Here is a 16,752-nt window from a genome sequence, read left to right on the forward strand (position 1 = left end):
GATAGAAAACGTAAGATAGAAGATAATTTTAAAATACATCTTTTAAGATAAGCCTGTAACTACTGCTCTTTCTGTGAATGGAAAAACATTATACAAATTTACACACAGATGTTTTTGTTACACTTATTTCAGTGTGACTTACTCTCTTTCAAAGGAACAGAAAACTGAAAAAATGAATTAAAGAGCTGGTTCAAACAGCCAAAGCACCATAATCAGTTCATTCCAAAGATACATTTTGATACTATCAAAACATGTTCAGATGTTCTGGCAACACCTGATTTCAAAAAGTATTTTAGTTCTGACAAAAACGTGTGTTCCAACAGAGCATATCTTGTACATGGTTTCATCAAAGTGCCTCCAATCCACTGTCATTTTATATTTCTTATTAATAGTAGCCTGTTCAAACAAATAGGACTTATTTTTAAAATGTTTGTCACTATTTTTATACCTCTGTGCAAACAACTGTCTTTAGTCTCGGCTGATAGAAACTTCCCAAGCACAACCGATACCAACATTGTTGATTCAGAAGTATTATCCTCGGCCTTGTTTGTTCATCTACCTTGATCAAATCTCTCTCTTCATCCAAGCATTAGTTTGCTATCTCCTTACTATCTATGTCTCTGACTGAAACTTCATCACGAAGAATAGTAATTCCATAGGCTCAGAGCAAAAGTAAAGTACCAGGACTCTTTGTTCCAGAATTCTTGACAAAATGCAACTGGTTCATTAAATTCAGCCTACCTAAAATTTTCCTTGTACTTTCATACTGATACTGTAAACATCATTCCTGGACACTGAATATTGCTGTGTACTCATAAGCGTCTGCTTGCTGTCTCAACAACTGGCTGTGTATTGAAAAGAAAAGAAGAAAGCCCTACCAAAAAAAAATTGACTCCGAAAACTCAAAAAGTCATTATGATCCTCGGAAGAAAGCTGTTAAATGATCATATTTTTTGGCATAATACATACAGTGATAATATGCATGGGATAAATTGAAGAACTGAGAACTAACTCTTTCTTTCCAAGCTATGGAATTCCCCTCACAGTTACACTGCTGTTCAGTCAAGGAAAAACAGTATCTGGTTTTGCATCAGTGAAAACCCAGGCTAGAAATAAGAACTTTATACTACAGGACAGGAATACAAAGGCACAATGCAAATTCCTTTACTGGTAAATCACAGAATATCTTACTTTGAGATCACAAACATTTTTCACAAATATATGAACTGAGAACATTTTAAGAGGTTTCAGTAAAGTATTAATCTATTGTGGTCCATTTAGTGAGGGCCCCATATCATAGGGTACATTTCATAGTTGTCTTGGCTGCAGACAAATCACGAAGAATTGTCAGGCATATTTTTATGCATTCACAAACGGAACAGATCTAAATTTAGCTTAATAAAAACACTCTATTTCAGTACCAGAATGCTTAGAATGGAGTATTTTTAACAGTGACGTAAAACGTGAGGCTTGAAGATCATCTTAGCATGGTTCTTGGATGATCTCACTACTCTCTTTTGGCTTTGCTGCTTACAGGTAAGGTCACCCTGTTTCTCATTCATGTCACTAAAACCCTCTGATCAGAGTACATAATCACATCCCAAACCAAGGATCTCATGTTGATGGCAAAACAGGTAAAACAGAATAAGCTAAACATACAACATGGTGGAAAACATAACCAATGGTATCACTCCAAATGTTTCTTGAGTTCTTAGTTTGGAAAGATGCATCCAGGTACGTAAGAGTCTCTGTCGATCTGTGGGGTTTTACCTAGATACCAGCATTCTGGTATCTACTGGTGAACTGGAATCACTGGTGAACCGTTATGACCTAAATGGTCCTACGCAGTTTATTCTTTTAGACTTCATTTTAGCAATGCTTAAAATGAAAACTGTGCTCACAAATAAAAATGTTAAGACTTTTGAACTCACTGGAGCTTTTGAACACTGGTTAAATTTAAAAATCTATTCTGGTTAAACATGAATTATCATTTTACTTATGGAGTACTTTTAAAAAATATTACAAAACAGAAGCACTGTAGAATTACACAGCCATCCACTAAAGTGAGAATACAAATTCCCCAATCTAATAGTTATTTGACTGAGCTAATATTGAAACACTTAATAGCATTTAAACAAAAAATGTTGAAATTCCTTTTAAAAGTAGTACTCTGATCATAAGATTTAAATTATCATATTCATTAAAGATATCCTGTGTTAGGACTGAAACTCTAACTTTATAGTGAACCAAATTGACACACAGAAATATATTTGCCTTAAAAAGAAGATAGACACTAATGTGGGATATATTGGCAGACTGAAATATTCTTTGTCAGGGCTACTGTATTCTTCCCCAGAGCAAGTTATCATTTAACTTTCTACTCTTTTCTACTAAAAAGACAATCAATGTTTTGAAAGAATAAATTAAATAGTAGCTTCCAACATGACAAAAGCATGGCAGCAAGCAGGCAGAAAAGGTGCAGTCATATGTCTTCATTTTCATTCTAAATATAAATGAAAACATGAGTGTTTATTTTTAAGCCTGCAGACCAAAGCATCTAATTGATCCCACTTGGGAGACAGAGTCTGAATAAAGGGCCATTATATTTTGATGAGATACACAATTGCCTTGAACTTGCCAGGAGTTCAGGTGTGGGTGTATCTGTACCCTGAGCACTTGCAGGAATGTCAGTTTCTGCGCGCTCCTGCTCATGCCTCTGCCTCGTGCAGCCCTTGTAGGGACCAGCTCTATTTCACCAGAATAACTTCGCTATTCATGAACAATAAGGTTCAAATTGTACTTTTCTTTAACACAACATTAACTCTCAAAGAGCTGGAAATTCAGTATTCTGCTCCCTAAGCTTAGATTCCAAATCAGTCACTGAGAACATTATATGAGCAGTAATCCCATTAAATATATCATCTTGCAAATATCTAAATCCAGTTAATTAACTTGTATTGCAAAAGAACTCCAAGATATAGTTTTCAGTGAGTAACTTCACATTTTAGTTTTCTAATTATATCAAAAGTAAATTTCATATCTCATTTTTATATAAAAATTAGAGTTAAATCATCTAAAAATATATAAGCATCTGCAAAATAGGTGCTATAGACATATAGAAATTTAAAAAAATCTGACTGGTTTACAATCATAACTGGCTGGTTCTTTATTAAACTCTTATCTTGTAGAAAGATTATATAAAAATTTAAAATGAGGAACATTATCTGAAGAAAGTTGTAAAATATGTTCCACTTATTGGCTAAACAGGAACAAATGACTGGACAGGTAATAAATGAAGTAATACTGCATGACAAATGCAGTATTACAATTTCTGTACTAGGAAACTGGTTTACTAAAGGCTAGCAATGGTGACAGGGCTAGGGTGGTAATGAGAAAAATATTATTAAAAATTCTTTGCAGCCTAAAATTATTTTAGAAAGGATGGATAGAAAAGATATGTTTAAGAAATATGAACTAAACCATTTCCCTTTTTTTATTTCTGCAGTTAAGGATGAGACATTCTTCCAGCGAGGATATATTTAAAGTAAACTGCAAAGTTATCATTTTATGTGATTTCGTTTTATTTACAAACAAAGCAAAAATAAAACCAATGAAAGCCCACCTCAGACTATCTCGAGTTACTGTTCATTAAGTTATTTTCTTAAAATACTCATCTATGATTTCCCCTTCTTTTCCAAGGGTGCCAGTGCCTCACTAAATCACCAGAATAGCTATGTTATTCCACAGCAGAATCAACATCCATCTGTAGGATACTGGAGGGGAAGAAAGGAGGCCAAGAAAATCTCCTCAGTGTGTTACAGAGCAGAATTCCAAGCAGGGATTGGATATGAATAGATAATGCAGTATTTTAAGGGCTGCACATAATGATTTACTTTGCTTTCGAAAGAAACAGTAGTTGATAAATTAAAATATTCAAAAATACTTTAAAATAACTTGTCACCACTCCAAGTTTAAAAAGAAAAACTCATTCTTAAAAGGCTTCTTAAAGTATTTTCTGATACCATACAAAAAATAAGCACGTGCCTGAGCACCTTACAGGCCTTTACAAAGGTATATTTTGAACTGTAAGGTTCAGCTGAAAAACCTATTTCCCCAAAGCTTCTGTGCAGTGGAGGACAGAGACTCAGGCTAACGAGCTGATGCAGACAGAAAGCATTCCATATGCTAACCAGTCTTTTTTCTCTCAACCCCCTCCCCCAGGTCTGCACAGTATAGGATTATATTGGACACTGTCTCTCATGGTAAAAATACAGGTTTTTTAATTGTAACTAGATATTTTTCATTTCAACGTGTTCTCTCTCAGATCTAGCTGTACTGCTTTCTGCAGCTCAGAGCCGTATTGATCATTACCACTCCCTTTGATTTGCTGGCTGAGCTGCTAGCGTGAGTCAAAGAAGGTGAGTTAGCTTGAATGATTTAAGTTGCCGATCTTTGCCAGTGCAGTTGTTTTCTCTAAAAGGAGCCTAGGGATCCTTCACATGAATAGCCCAGCTTATGGGTTGAAAAGGATGTGTATCTACACCCTCATGTGAAAGTCAACCAGGAACACAGCATTAGCAAGATGAGACAGATTCTATTTGCTCTGTGCACTCAGCAAGGTTTCTCAGCAGCAAGTAGCCTAATTAATCTAGCTGCTTCCTTTGCTGCAGGAAGTGTTTTCCATGATCATGCTAAAGCTTAGAGTAAATTTCACAAATTTCTATAGCTTTTAATGTCCTGTGAACAGTTCTTTTCTTTGTGCATGCAAGGCAATAGTACAATTTCACTTAAATCAGTACAATTCTATGAACATGCATGCAGTCACTCATGATTTTAGACAGAACCCCCATCAGTTTCAGCTGCTAAGGTCTGGCCCCTTTGTTTTCAAAATGAAAATAAGGCCAAAGTTCAAAAAATGGGGCAGAAGAGCTAAACCCTGCTGTCTTTAAAAGCTGGCCACAATAGGCAATGCATTTGCCTATTACAGTATGAGAGAGCGTATTTTTGACACAAATCAGCCACAGTACATGGTTTGGTGTTTTATTAATTGAATTCTGCCCATATTAACAAGTGTTACTAGTTTTTTTTCTCAAATTATGCCAATTAAGATTTCTCTTATGAAAATAATGATTCATGTTTTAGATTGAGTTGTGTGAACATGAAACAAAAGCACTATGGAGTAAAACTGAAAAGAATTTTGAACTATTTCCCTCCAGTTTATCAGTAATTCAGGTCACAGTCCGCTGACCAATTATCCAAATGGTACTCAGTCTCAAAGAGCTAATAACTACTTAGTCATCAAAGAGGAGCTTTGGAGGTTTTCACAAAACCTTCATTGCCACAACCTCTCTTTACACTGCCATGAGATGTACCGTGGTACTGCAGTGTCACTACTCAGAGTGTCACAACTGGCAGAGAATCACAAAAAAGCTGCTGCATCAGAATATGGGCATGCAATAAAAACATTGTTTTTTCCCCATTGTGGGAATTTATCTCTTTCTTAATAGCTGCCCTTTTTCCTTTTACCCAAACACATTCAGCTGTTGTGATATCTGTATCTCTGATCTACCTACCTTGCTTAATTTCTTCCATTGAAAAACTGTCACTTTATCAAAACACTCATGCTCTCTGCTTCAGGCATACTTCAGTACCCCAAGCCTCCTTCTTCTAGGCATCTACCCTATTCCATTGATCTCCATCCAACTCTCATCTAAGTTAAAGTAGCCAAAGTAGCCCCCACCTGGGAACACACTCACTTTGTTAGGTGGTCCTAATGGGAGAGCTACAGCCTATTTAACATTCTGGTAACTCTGTATTTGTGGAATCCACAAGGAACAATTCATGTGCTCCCCAACTGTTGAAAACAATATGTCATTCCGTAGTGCTGGAATAGTCTGTGGTTTAATGGTCAGCTCCCGAAGAACAAAACATGAGCAAGACTCAATCTAGAAAAGTAAGAAAATAACTTTTTACACTGGACAGAGTAAGGAAAGGGTGCTTCACTCCAGATCTTGGGGCTGTGATCCAAAATGTAGAAGCATTTGAGCACTAAGTAGAAGATATCTTATGACAGCATCTAATAGCATGCAATTTGTGACATCTTGGGTTGTACATGCCTGTGATTTTGGATCCACTCCATATCCAAGACTTGAGTGTACACATCCATGTCCCCTAAGGAAAGAGAAAAGTCTTGCAGTTATGTTATGGTATCATCTGCAGTTTGAAAGTTATACAAAAATGAGAGTATTTTTCAGTTCATAGATGAAACAGCTGCTTCATGAGTTGAAAGTGACCTTGAACAATGTTGTTGTCTATAGTTCAAAATGTTATCTACTTTTGGCTCCTTTTCAACAGTTGGGAAAATAACTTAGTGCCAGGAACTTCACCTAACATTTACCAGTCAGGCAACAATTAGATCAACACTACAGGTATAAAGAACATTTCTTTTCCTTTTGGATAGCTTAAGAAACATATATCATCACTTCTCCATCTTTGGCCTCTGGCAGTAATGCAGAGTGGCTGGGCAATTCACTCTTCAGTATTGTTTATTACTGGATTTTTTAAAAACTTGTGATTTTTCCAGAAACCTCAAAAATATTGTCTTGACTTTAAAATAAATTCTGCTCTTTTAACTTGCCTAAATACTCAGCTTTATTTTCAGTGAAAGGGTTAATGCCTGTGTTTCACCCTTTTTGGATCGACTTGTTGAAAGAGGGAGAGCTTCATGCACCATAGGAACCTGCAGTAGTACCCTAATGACAGTATAATTAGAAGTATCATTGTGGTAATGATTCTTTTCATCTGGCGAAAGGCTTCAACAGAAAAGATCTCTTATTCAGTTAGCTTCACCTGCCCATTCTCCTGTCTATGCAATGCTCCTTTCCTAGGTCAGTAGCAGAAGTTAATACTGGGTGTTTGACAAGGCCTCAGACTTTGTGCTCATCAAGCTAATTAAAGAGAAACACATCCAAAGCCTAGTGAATTATTTTACTTTTTAAAAATGCTGCCCATTCATCTTGTTTAAAGATTTACCTGGCTCAGTGGGTTTGATTAATGAAAAGGACAATGGGGCTCTTGTCCCTGCAACCTACAGTCACTTGGTTCAGGGTCAGTAGGTTGAGTGAGAGGCCTCCATGTCTAAATTTAGTCTCTCTCTACTTAAAAAACTAAAGGATTGAAAAGTTACTGATTTTATCAGCATGCTGGGGTCTGGAAGAAAAGATAAGAACTGTCTTGATCTCAAACTTTATTCAATTCTTTTTGTTTTGTTTAAGTTAAATAGCACACACCAGATCTTCCATGGCTGTTCTGGACATAGATAAGTAGAATGACTTTACAATAACAGCAAAACCGAATCTTAATATTTTGGAAGTAGAATATGTACTCTGAACAAGCTTGAAATGTAGATTCCTTTAAATTGCTACTGGAGATGATTTATGATAAGCTTTAGAGTAATATACAAACTTCCATAAGTTCCAAAAAGTATATAGTGCATATTAAATACCAGTGAAGTTATAAAATAACCATAAAAGCTCTGATCCTGCAAACATTTTTGCATGCAATTAGCTTTACTGTCATGAATTTAGTTGAATTGGAGCTTACTATTAATAAAAAAGAACTGTGACTTGGCCACAAATTTGAAATGACATAAAAAATTTTGTACAATCCCAGAAACAACAAGAATTCAGTCAGTACAGTCCATCGTTCCCCTTTGTTTCAAAAGGCAGGTGCAATCTCCATCAGATTTATTGAACTCAGACTACTTTTCTGGGTCCTCTGTGTGAGTGCTGCTGCCAGTTGTGTTGGGAGCAGCTGTATATTGACTCTATCCACTCCTCAACCTGCCTACCTACACCTGCTTGCATGCCAGAGAGCAAGAAACTGAGAGCTATTGCCTCCTTGTGACACAGGCAGTGAGCAGTAAAGTATCCAGCATGGATTATAATCTGCCCTCTAGTGATTAATATAGTTAACATTTGGCAGTGTCATTAGTATTATTTATACATTACAGAATTATATAAGTATTAGACAATTATTATGTTACACAACAATGATAATGGTAATGCTTTACACCTTTCTAAGAAGTTCTTTAATATAATCAATGGGTCGAGCATCTAGCAATTTGCTGGTAATTATCAATTTATGATAATTAATAATTCCTTCTACCGATATGTTTATATCTATATAAGACACACAAGTCATGTCTATAATCCTAGGACAGCTATTGTTGCACAAAGCCACCGTAAACACATACTGAGATTGTGCAATACAACCATCCAGTTGTTTAACTTCAGTGCTTAAGGCCAGCACCTTTAGTTGTGCAAATTATTAGGCAGTAATGCCCAGATGATCTCCTGTGAGGGTGAATAGAATTTTTCTTACTGAAATGCCATAGAAGCAAGTCTGGAAACACATATCTTCAGCAAAAGCACAACAAAAAGGTGTCAGTCTTCTGGGGGGACAGGCAACAAAGAATACTGTTTGTTCTTGTACTGCCTTTGGCGAGTAGAAGACTTTGTTATTGTGGTATTATACCTTGATTTTAAGACACCTTAAGGTTCTTTATCAAGAATTAATTGCATCATGCCAGAATAACTCAACAGTGCATGTCATGGCAGTGCTCCACTGCCCTGCAACAAGCTCTGCTTCAGGAATTTGGAAGAGCTTCTGTAGGTGCCGCAAACGCTGAACCTTCTTTGGGGTAGGCATCATAGCCCCACCATTACCTTGCTGATTTAGCGGGACAAGGACATGACAGAAGGCATCATCAGAGCCTACTGTTGCACCCAACTGCTGAGTGGATGCATACTCTGGCCTCATGTTTCATTCACTTGCACTCTAGTCAGCACTGACTCCAGCTCCTGGTTAGTGCAACCTTCGAAACGTGTTCTCATTCAACATTCACTTTATTCTTGCAAATAAAACACTTATTTGCTTGATCATTTTATCTAATCTATCATCAAACAAATGCTCTTGGATAAAGTGACATTTATTGCATAGTCTTTTATCACACAAGTATATCCACTAAAGAAAGATTTCTAGTATTCAGTCTTGTGTATTTAAAATGCAAAATTCAAAGAAGTTTTATTGACAGACTTCCAGTTCTCAATAATATGCCTTAATTGTTCTATAAGCGTGCATTACAATTTGTCATCTATTTGAGGGATTAGGTTAGAGAAAAATCCATCTTCCTTTTGCTTAAAAAAAATCAAAAAGCTTGTCTTTTTAAAACTGCTTTTAAATGCAACCATGCATTAGTATTGTCCCTAGATTTTATAATAGTTAAGCACTAAAGTGGTATGTTCGCAAGAATAAAAAAATGAAAAGATTAAAGCGAGATGAGATCATGTGGTTGGGGGCAATGCCATCTTTTCCACATAGCAAGTTAGATAGCAAATACAGTCATATAAGAAAAAGGAGATCAGACGCTGAACTCACTTTTTATTGCACTAGATTTGCAATACCACATGCATGCATACACATGAGAGAATTTTATGCAACCTTCCGAGTTCTTTCACAATGGAGTTCTGTAAGAGCCATTTACAACCATGCTGCCTATGGCTTTCAAGGCCTAAACTTCTAAGATACTGAGGTAATTTTTTCTAGTATGTCATTAGTCATAATGCACCCACCTACTGAATTTCTGATTATTTCCTGCAGAGACTTTGGAGATACAGATTTCCTGCTACTTGGAAGCCCTGCAAGAAAAATATTGTTTACAAATGAGAAATTCTGATGCCTGACATTCCAGGCAGCACTAAGTTTTGGGTCTTCCTTCTCTACAGCTTTACACATATCCAGGTGTTAGGTATTTCATCATTTAAGAGCAGGTAGAAAAAAAGACCATAAATATTCATAAAATGTCACACATTCTCCAAAGGGGTGTTCGAGTTAACAGTGGCCATAAAGCTCTCACTTTCATTGTGCTTGAAAATCATAGTTTTTCAAAGGAAATTATGTCACTACTGAAAATATTTTACCAGAAGAAACTGCTGAGCACCAAATCTTTAAGCCACCAACAAACTCTTGAGAATTTCCATTGTATTACAGCTTTCTGCCAGAAAAAATAATCTTCCTATTCTGAGTCAAGAATATCAAGGCCATCAATATCATGTTTGGCTAGAACCAGCCCCAGCTGTGTGCCCAGCTTGGTGATTATCCATGCTGTTAACCCTCTAAATCCAGTCTTCTGCAACTCCTCATTTAAATCTGGAATTCTTTGGGGCACACGAATAGACATAAGGTCTACTGAAGGCCAGCTCACTTCAAAAAGCATGAGTTTCCTCACACATGTAGTTGGGTGCAGACAGAAACTTGAAGAATAAAATTAACAGCTGAGAGACAATACAAAACAGCTCCTGACACTATCCTGCAGCTGAAACAGTATTTCAGATCTCGGCTGTTGCCTCTCAGCTATAGTGCCTGCTTGTCTGTGTACTAATTTGAGCACAAGAACAGCAAGCTAAGACGCGTGCTATACTAAGAGTATTCCAAAGACATACCTGCACAGCGGTGCTATTCAGTTTCCTATTCAACCCTGTGTGGGACTACGGCAGCCACTTTATTCAGCTGAGGTTGCTAAATGGTGTCACAGGAGTCTTAGCACATTCCTGTTTTAGCAAAGAGCTTATGAGCAGTTCTGAAAGGGGAAGAGCCAAAATGCAAGAAGACAATGCAGGTGAACAAACAGCTGTAAAAACAAACAAACAGATAGGATCAAGAAAGCGGAAACCATGTTAAACAGGCTCTTGCTATTGCCACAGTGTAGATATAAAACAAAATCAGGATACCTGGATTTGGATATAGAATGGATTCCAGGTATTGCTAGACTTTTGGGACTGTGGCAAATACTTGTAGAGTATTTGTTCGAAGTCTAGATCAAAGTCATTGCATAAACCACATTGTTGCTTACACCTTTATAAAATTCCCAGTATACGGAAAAAAGCCTAGTGGCCAATAGAAGAGGAAGAGGATTAACTCTCTGAAATAACTGAAGACTATTTTTGCATGTAAGGATTGCACACTGTCATAAATCAGACATATTTTATCTGTCTAGCTTTACAACACTAGCAAGGGCTATTCACCCGAGAAGGTTTGTTATCTGAAGAAATACATCTTAAAATAGGATGAACAAGTAATAAGCACCCAAGTATCCCACCACTATCCATGTTTCTGACCCCCCAGAATAGGGTAAGAAATCAACTATGTGGCATAGCACATTAGCTAATTAAGAGAGGTAAAAAATGACATTCACATTTGGCAGTATATATTCTTCTAGGAGATTGAACAGCTATCTAACAGAACCTCTTTCTTTGTTATTATAGAATACATCTGAATTAGCAAATAAATTCTACAGTAGAGAATATTTTTGGCAATCTGCTCAAGTATGTAAACAAAACAGTTACAAACTATTAAAAAATGGCAGTGATACAGCTGCTGATTTGTCTTTGTGACTTTTTCTGGATCCTTCAATACAGTCTTTCTTAAGGTCCCAGATGTTCAGTCAAAAAAGCATACAAAACTCACAAACCTTATTTGTATTCCAAGCCCCTCATGCTTCAGTAAGGTTGTACTTATTCCTGTAAAGGCAAAGTAGGTATTTCTTTCAATAACATTCACTTGTCATTAGAAAAATATCCTAATTATGAATTCAGAAGTGACAGATTGTGAGATTCAGTTTGCAAAGATGATGTCACTGGTAGGGAATTGGTGGGTAACCTGCAATTACCTCTTTGAATAAAGACATCAGTGTTGTATCTCAAGAAATAATGGCTAATGATATGTCTTCCAAAAGGAAATAGCATTATTAATTACCTTACTGTGAACACAGCTTATTGACAGCTTTGAAAGCCATTCATCCAATTAAGTATAATGACTAAAAGCTTCATTTGGCCTTCATGGCTATACAGATGGGCTAAACACAGAGAGCAAGATCCTGGCTTCATTTATAACCTCCATAAATATTCAGAGAAAAGTCACAAACACCTATGCACCTACCTTGGATTCTATTGCCATATTAGAGTCAGAATGTGGCAGGTAATGATGATATAGAAAGCACTGTAAATTGATACCTCTAATACCTTGAAGACTTACTGTTGTGCAATAATACAATCTGTCATCCCTTTTGATTGTTACTAAGCACTTTGCTTCCAAGCACTTTCTCATCAACATTTAGGGGGGAGCTCTTCCTTGGACTGTTATCCAGGCCTGCACACATTTCAGTGACAGATGATTTATGTGCGGCTACAGTCCTTCTTAAGTCACTATATTGCTTTCTTACTAAAAAACATATCTTTCGCAACATTTCCCAGTTTCCATACTTTTTCTTTCCCAGATGAATCTAACAATCATTCTAAAAATCATTTGTTTATATTACATTTTGCCTCATTTTCGTGGATCTGCTTCTGATTTTATTCATGGACTAGTGTAAGAAGAAAATTCCACTGAAGCCAATAGAATTTCTTTGGACATGAGAACAGGATCTGGGCTCAGACCTAAAGAATCATTTTTATGGATCCGTCTAGGCATCTCTCCAGAACTCATTAACATGCCATTAAATTATTAACATGACATTTAATTATTTTAATGGATGGCAGGACAAATCCTAGTGCAAGGCACACAGCTCAGCTAACATGTCTCTAAGATAACAGTGTGGCTATTAACATTGCTTTTGCCATCACTGGCTTTTATCTTTGAACAGCAACAGGTTGCTAATGATATGTGGTTATCATTTTCACATTTTGGAACATCAAAAATGCTGACAGACTAAGGTGGCAACAGTTTGTAAGCACTCAGGTAGAACATCAAAGACCTTACTAAAGGTTTAGTACACACCAGCAGTAGCAACAGTTTTAGATCCATCTGTACCACCAGTCTAATTGCTCAGAAATCTGATACTGATACTCAAATAACATCCAAGAAATGCGTTTTTGTTAAATGGAAAGCAACATTACAGCCAAATGGCAAAGCAACTGCAAGTGCTTTGTTTCTATGCAACACTGAAAAACCAAGAAACTCACAACCTTGTAACAGCTGACATTGTGGAATAACTTCATGCTGCCAACAGGTCTTGAGAGAATGCTGAATTATATGTAAATATATCAAGTAAATGTTTTTAAGTGATAGGTCTTCACCCTGTGCAAACAAGTTGCAACAGAAGTATTTATCAAGGGTGCCTGATGCAAAGAAGTCAGATTAATTGTTTATGCAGAGGCATTCAGTCTGCATTGCAATGAGCGGAAGCATGGACAATAAATATTTCTAGAAAAAACCTCCTTCATAGGAATGACTGTGAATGAACTAAACACAACGGGAGCACTTTTAAGCATGATTTTCATACCTCCTGCCAGTTTGCATTGGATCTGTTCACTTACTGTTTCAGAATATGTAGATGCGACACGAAGAAGGGAGAGTAATTGTTACTAGGCAGTCCAGAAATATGTCTGCTTTGTAGATGAGCCTCACACATACAGGACATGAAAAACACACTCCGGTCTGAGGATCTCTGGAAACCCATCATCCCAGGAACAAGGTGATTTTTTGAACTTGAAGCTAGTAAAGATATTGATCTCTACTTGCTGTGTTACCTTATTTTTATTATTATAATTAAGATCTGATACTGTGGCAGACAATAGTTCCTGCATGAACAGAAGATGTGCAGAGATCCAAAGGATAGCTCTACTTTGCTTTTCCCAGCTATTCTTCAGAAGTTCCATCTGGCCTCCATATTTTCCAAGGCAAGGCAACCATTTCTGCTATTATGAAAGTGGGATCTAGGGATTGTCAAAGTATAGCTAAAACACAAATGGAGCAGATAGCTCTGAAATGAAAGTCCAAACTGTGTGCAGAGATGTGTGGTACGTGCTTCAGAGCTGTTCAGTATCACAGGCCAAAGTAAAGCTTCAAAACCTTTTCAGTCAGTTAGACAGAGTCAGCTTTGGTGCTGGATTTTGTTTGTTTGTTTGAAACATCATCTTTTTTTATGAAAACAAGAGTGAAGGTTCTCCCTGGTATGTTTGTTCTCTGTAGTTCTGATACTACATAAGCAACAGGACTGTCAAGTGACGTTGCTTTCCCCATATCATTTGCCAAACAGCAATGAAGTACAGTGATTGCAAAACTGTAGTCATACCTGCCTTACCTAGATGGTAATAATGGTTCTTACATCCAAAATCAGACAAGTAAGAATAAGACACTCATTTTTTTAGGGTTAGAGCTTGTTGAAATAGAAAGCTGAAAAACTAGTCTAATCAGTATGACCGGTCCCCCAAGGCAAACAGAAACATCATAACCACCCTACATGCTACCCTGTCACCCCAAACTCTTCCCATTCAATGAGATCAGAGGAAACTGAGGAAGGCAGCAGTGATACAGTTCCTTTGCGATCCCTTCATGCCTACTTTGCCAGACTCTGTGGCACACTTATATGCTTATCCATTTGGCCCACAGCAAAAGCAAACAATGAACAACCCTCATAATCCATATCGATGGATGACTATTTCACAGTCATATTCACCAGAACTGCCATACACTAGGAGATACAAATTCTAAGCATTTCAGTGAAAAATCCAAGAGGACAAGCTCACTGTGCTTTATAACATGTACAATAAACAAAACTATCTTTTGATCTTGCACTAGATTGCAAATCAGTAGCTACACATAATGAAGAAAGTCTCAGCCTTCAAAAGCCTCAGAAATTCATTAGGTGAATTGTTTTAAAGATCATGTCATTTTGTAATGCAAGTCATGCAAAAGTCATAGGAAAAGACAGTCCAAGATTATTCTCTAGCAGTAAACAAAAAATTGTTTTCCAATTAAAGTATTTGATTATGACAACTACCATGATGAGCAAAATAACAAACATTACCAATGAAAATCTAATTTCTCTATAACGTCCTAACTGAGGACCTCATTTTCTAAATATGTTTAACTTTAATAGCATAAGTAGCACCACTGATTTTGTGCGCACTTTTTTGTTACTAAAGGTAATCATGAATACAAGCATTTTCAAGACTGGAATTTAAAGTTAGAAATGTCTCCACAGTACGAAAAGAAAAGAGTGTAATAACTTTTTACTTTCTAAAGGCCACAACATTAAGGTAAGACTTATATGAGCTTTCAATTTTCTAAATAAACCAATCATACACTATCAAAGTGCCTCTGTGGTAAAAAGCATGAATGTTTGAAGTTAACAGAAAATACTGTTAAGTGCCAATATGAATAAAAAATTAATTGATAACAGCAGTCTTACCATATAAAAATTATTCAGCTCAGTGCTTATGCACAAAGACTTCTAGATACCATAAGCCATAATAAATAAAATTAGAAGCAAAGCGTAGGAGAAGGAATCACATTTCATGATATACTGATGTATACCATATTATACACCCGTGATGCAAACACCGCCCTGCCCCACTTTCCACTGTATGCTTCTTAGGGGTCAGAATAATAATATTAGCCTTCTATTAACCCTGAATACCATTACATAATTTGTGATTGACACTATTTTAGAAAGAATAATGGGATTTGGGATACTTGCACTTCCATTATTATATCACTAGCCAGGCTATCTGTTTATTATTCATGTCAGGCATTAAAATGAGAGTGAAACAATAGTATATAAACTATATCCCAGTAAATTATGTCTACTACATCAGTGAGACAGAAACAAAAATTAAAAATGAGATAAAAAATTAAAAATATTGTCTGAAGTGCATTTTAAAAAAATGTTCTGCTAATGTTCTTGCCTTGAGAAAATCTTCCAATGGAGTCAATGAGAGATTATCTTGGGCAGGGAGAGCTGAGCTGCCCTTAACACATTAAAAGATAAATCATATATAGCTGATATAAGTCAGGGAGAAAAAAAAAGTTACGAGAAATGTTTATCTTTTCCAAATCTTTCCTGAGGGCAGTGTTAAAAAAAGGTTGATGTGATTGAAGCATAATGTCATTACTTGCCAGGGGAAATACAGGATGTTAAGAGGCTGATTAACTTGGCTTCACAGAGCAAGCATGTCGGCCCTAAATTTATATCATGTTAACTTTTTATCTTCTGAAGTTCTCCAACTGCAAATGCACAGGTAAACTCAAAAGGTACCCTTACTGCAGTTAAAGTGTGAGATGGCAGCTGTATGTCATATTTAAACCCAGAGCTCATCTGAACTTTTTGCAAATCTGAGGAGGGTCAGCTCCAAGGATTTAGTTTAGATCCATGCCTAGCTAAAGGTAATTGAGGGCAAATTATGACTCTTTCAATCAGAGGAAATACAGAGCAATATTGCTTTTGTCAGTGTTGCTTGGACTTGCACAGAGTTTCTTGATGTTAAGAACAGAATTTGATCTGAAACATTTCTTCCTACGTGCATTTATAAAATACATTGTTTATGAAGTGTATGTGTATTTTTATATGCTTCAGGATAGATAAGTAACTATTTTTCCGTGGCTTCCCCCAACTTAGTAACTAACACCGCTTTGATTTACAAAACAAAGTTCTCACCTTTTGTTGTTAGGAGTTCTATTTTTGGTTTGGCAATACTCCTGGAACGCTGCAGAGCACAAATGGATGCTGCACCTTCTCCCCATATATGGAAGATGGCTCCCAGGAACAGTATGTTGAGCTTTGAAGACAGCACGCTCCAATAGCAAGGTGCAGGAGGAACGTTTCAAAGAACCTGACAAAAAGCACCACTCCAGCAGAAAGCCCTGAAGGCAAATATGTACATGCCAGTTCATGCCTGCTAAAAGTGTAAGAAC

The 16,752-nt window shown here is 36.6% G+C and overlaps 1 long non-coding RNA gene across 1 annotated transcript; it reads right to left on the minus strand.

Moving 5' to 3' along the window:
* Window positions 1–6,027: 6,027 nt before the first annotated feature.
* Window positions 6,028–16,690, minus strand: LOC112980932 (uncharacterized). Its single transcript, XR_003258558.2, has 5 exons — window positions 16,496–16,690; window positions 11,531–11,579; window positions 10,503–10,690; window positions 9,633–9,698; window positions 6,028–6,171 (listed from the first exon to the last, which is right to left on the minus strand). It is a non-coding gene; the product is annotated as an uncharacterized LOC112980932 (long non-coding RNA).
* Between the last annotated feature and the right edge of the window lie 62 nt (window positions 16,691–16,752).

This window comes from Dromaius novaehollandiae, chromosome 6 (assembly GCF_036370855.1).
Source record: "Dromaius novaehollandiae isolate bDroNov1 chromosome 6, bDroNov1.hap1, whole genome shotgun sequence".
Taxonomy (NCBI): Eukaryota; Metazoa; Chordata; class Aves; order Casuariiformes; family Dromaiidae; genus Dromaius; species Dromaius novaehollandiae.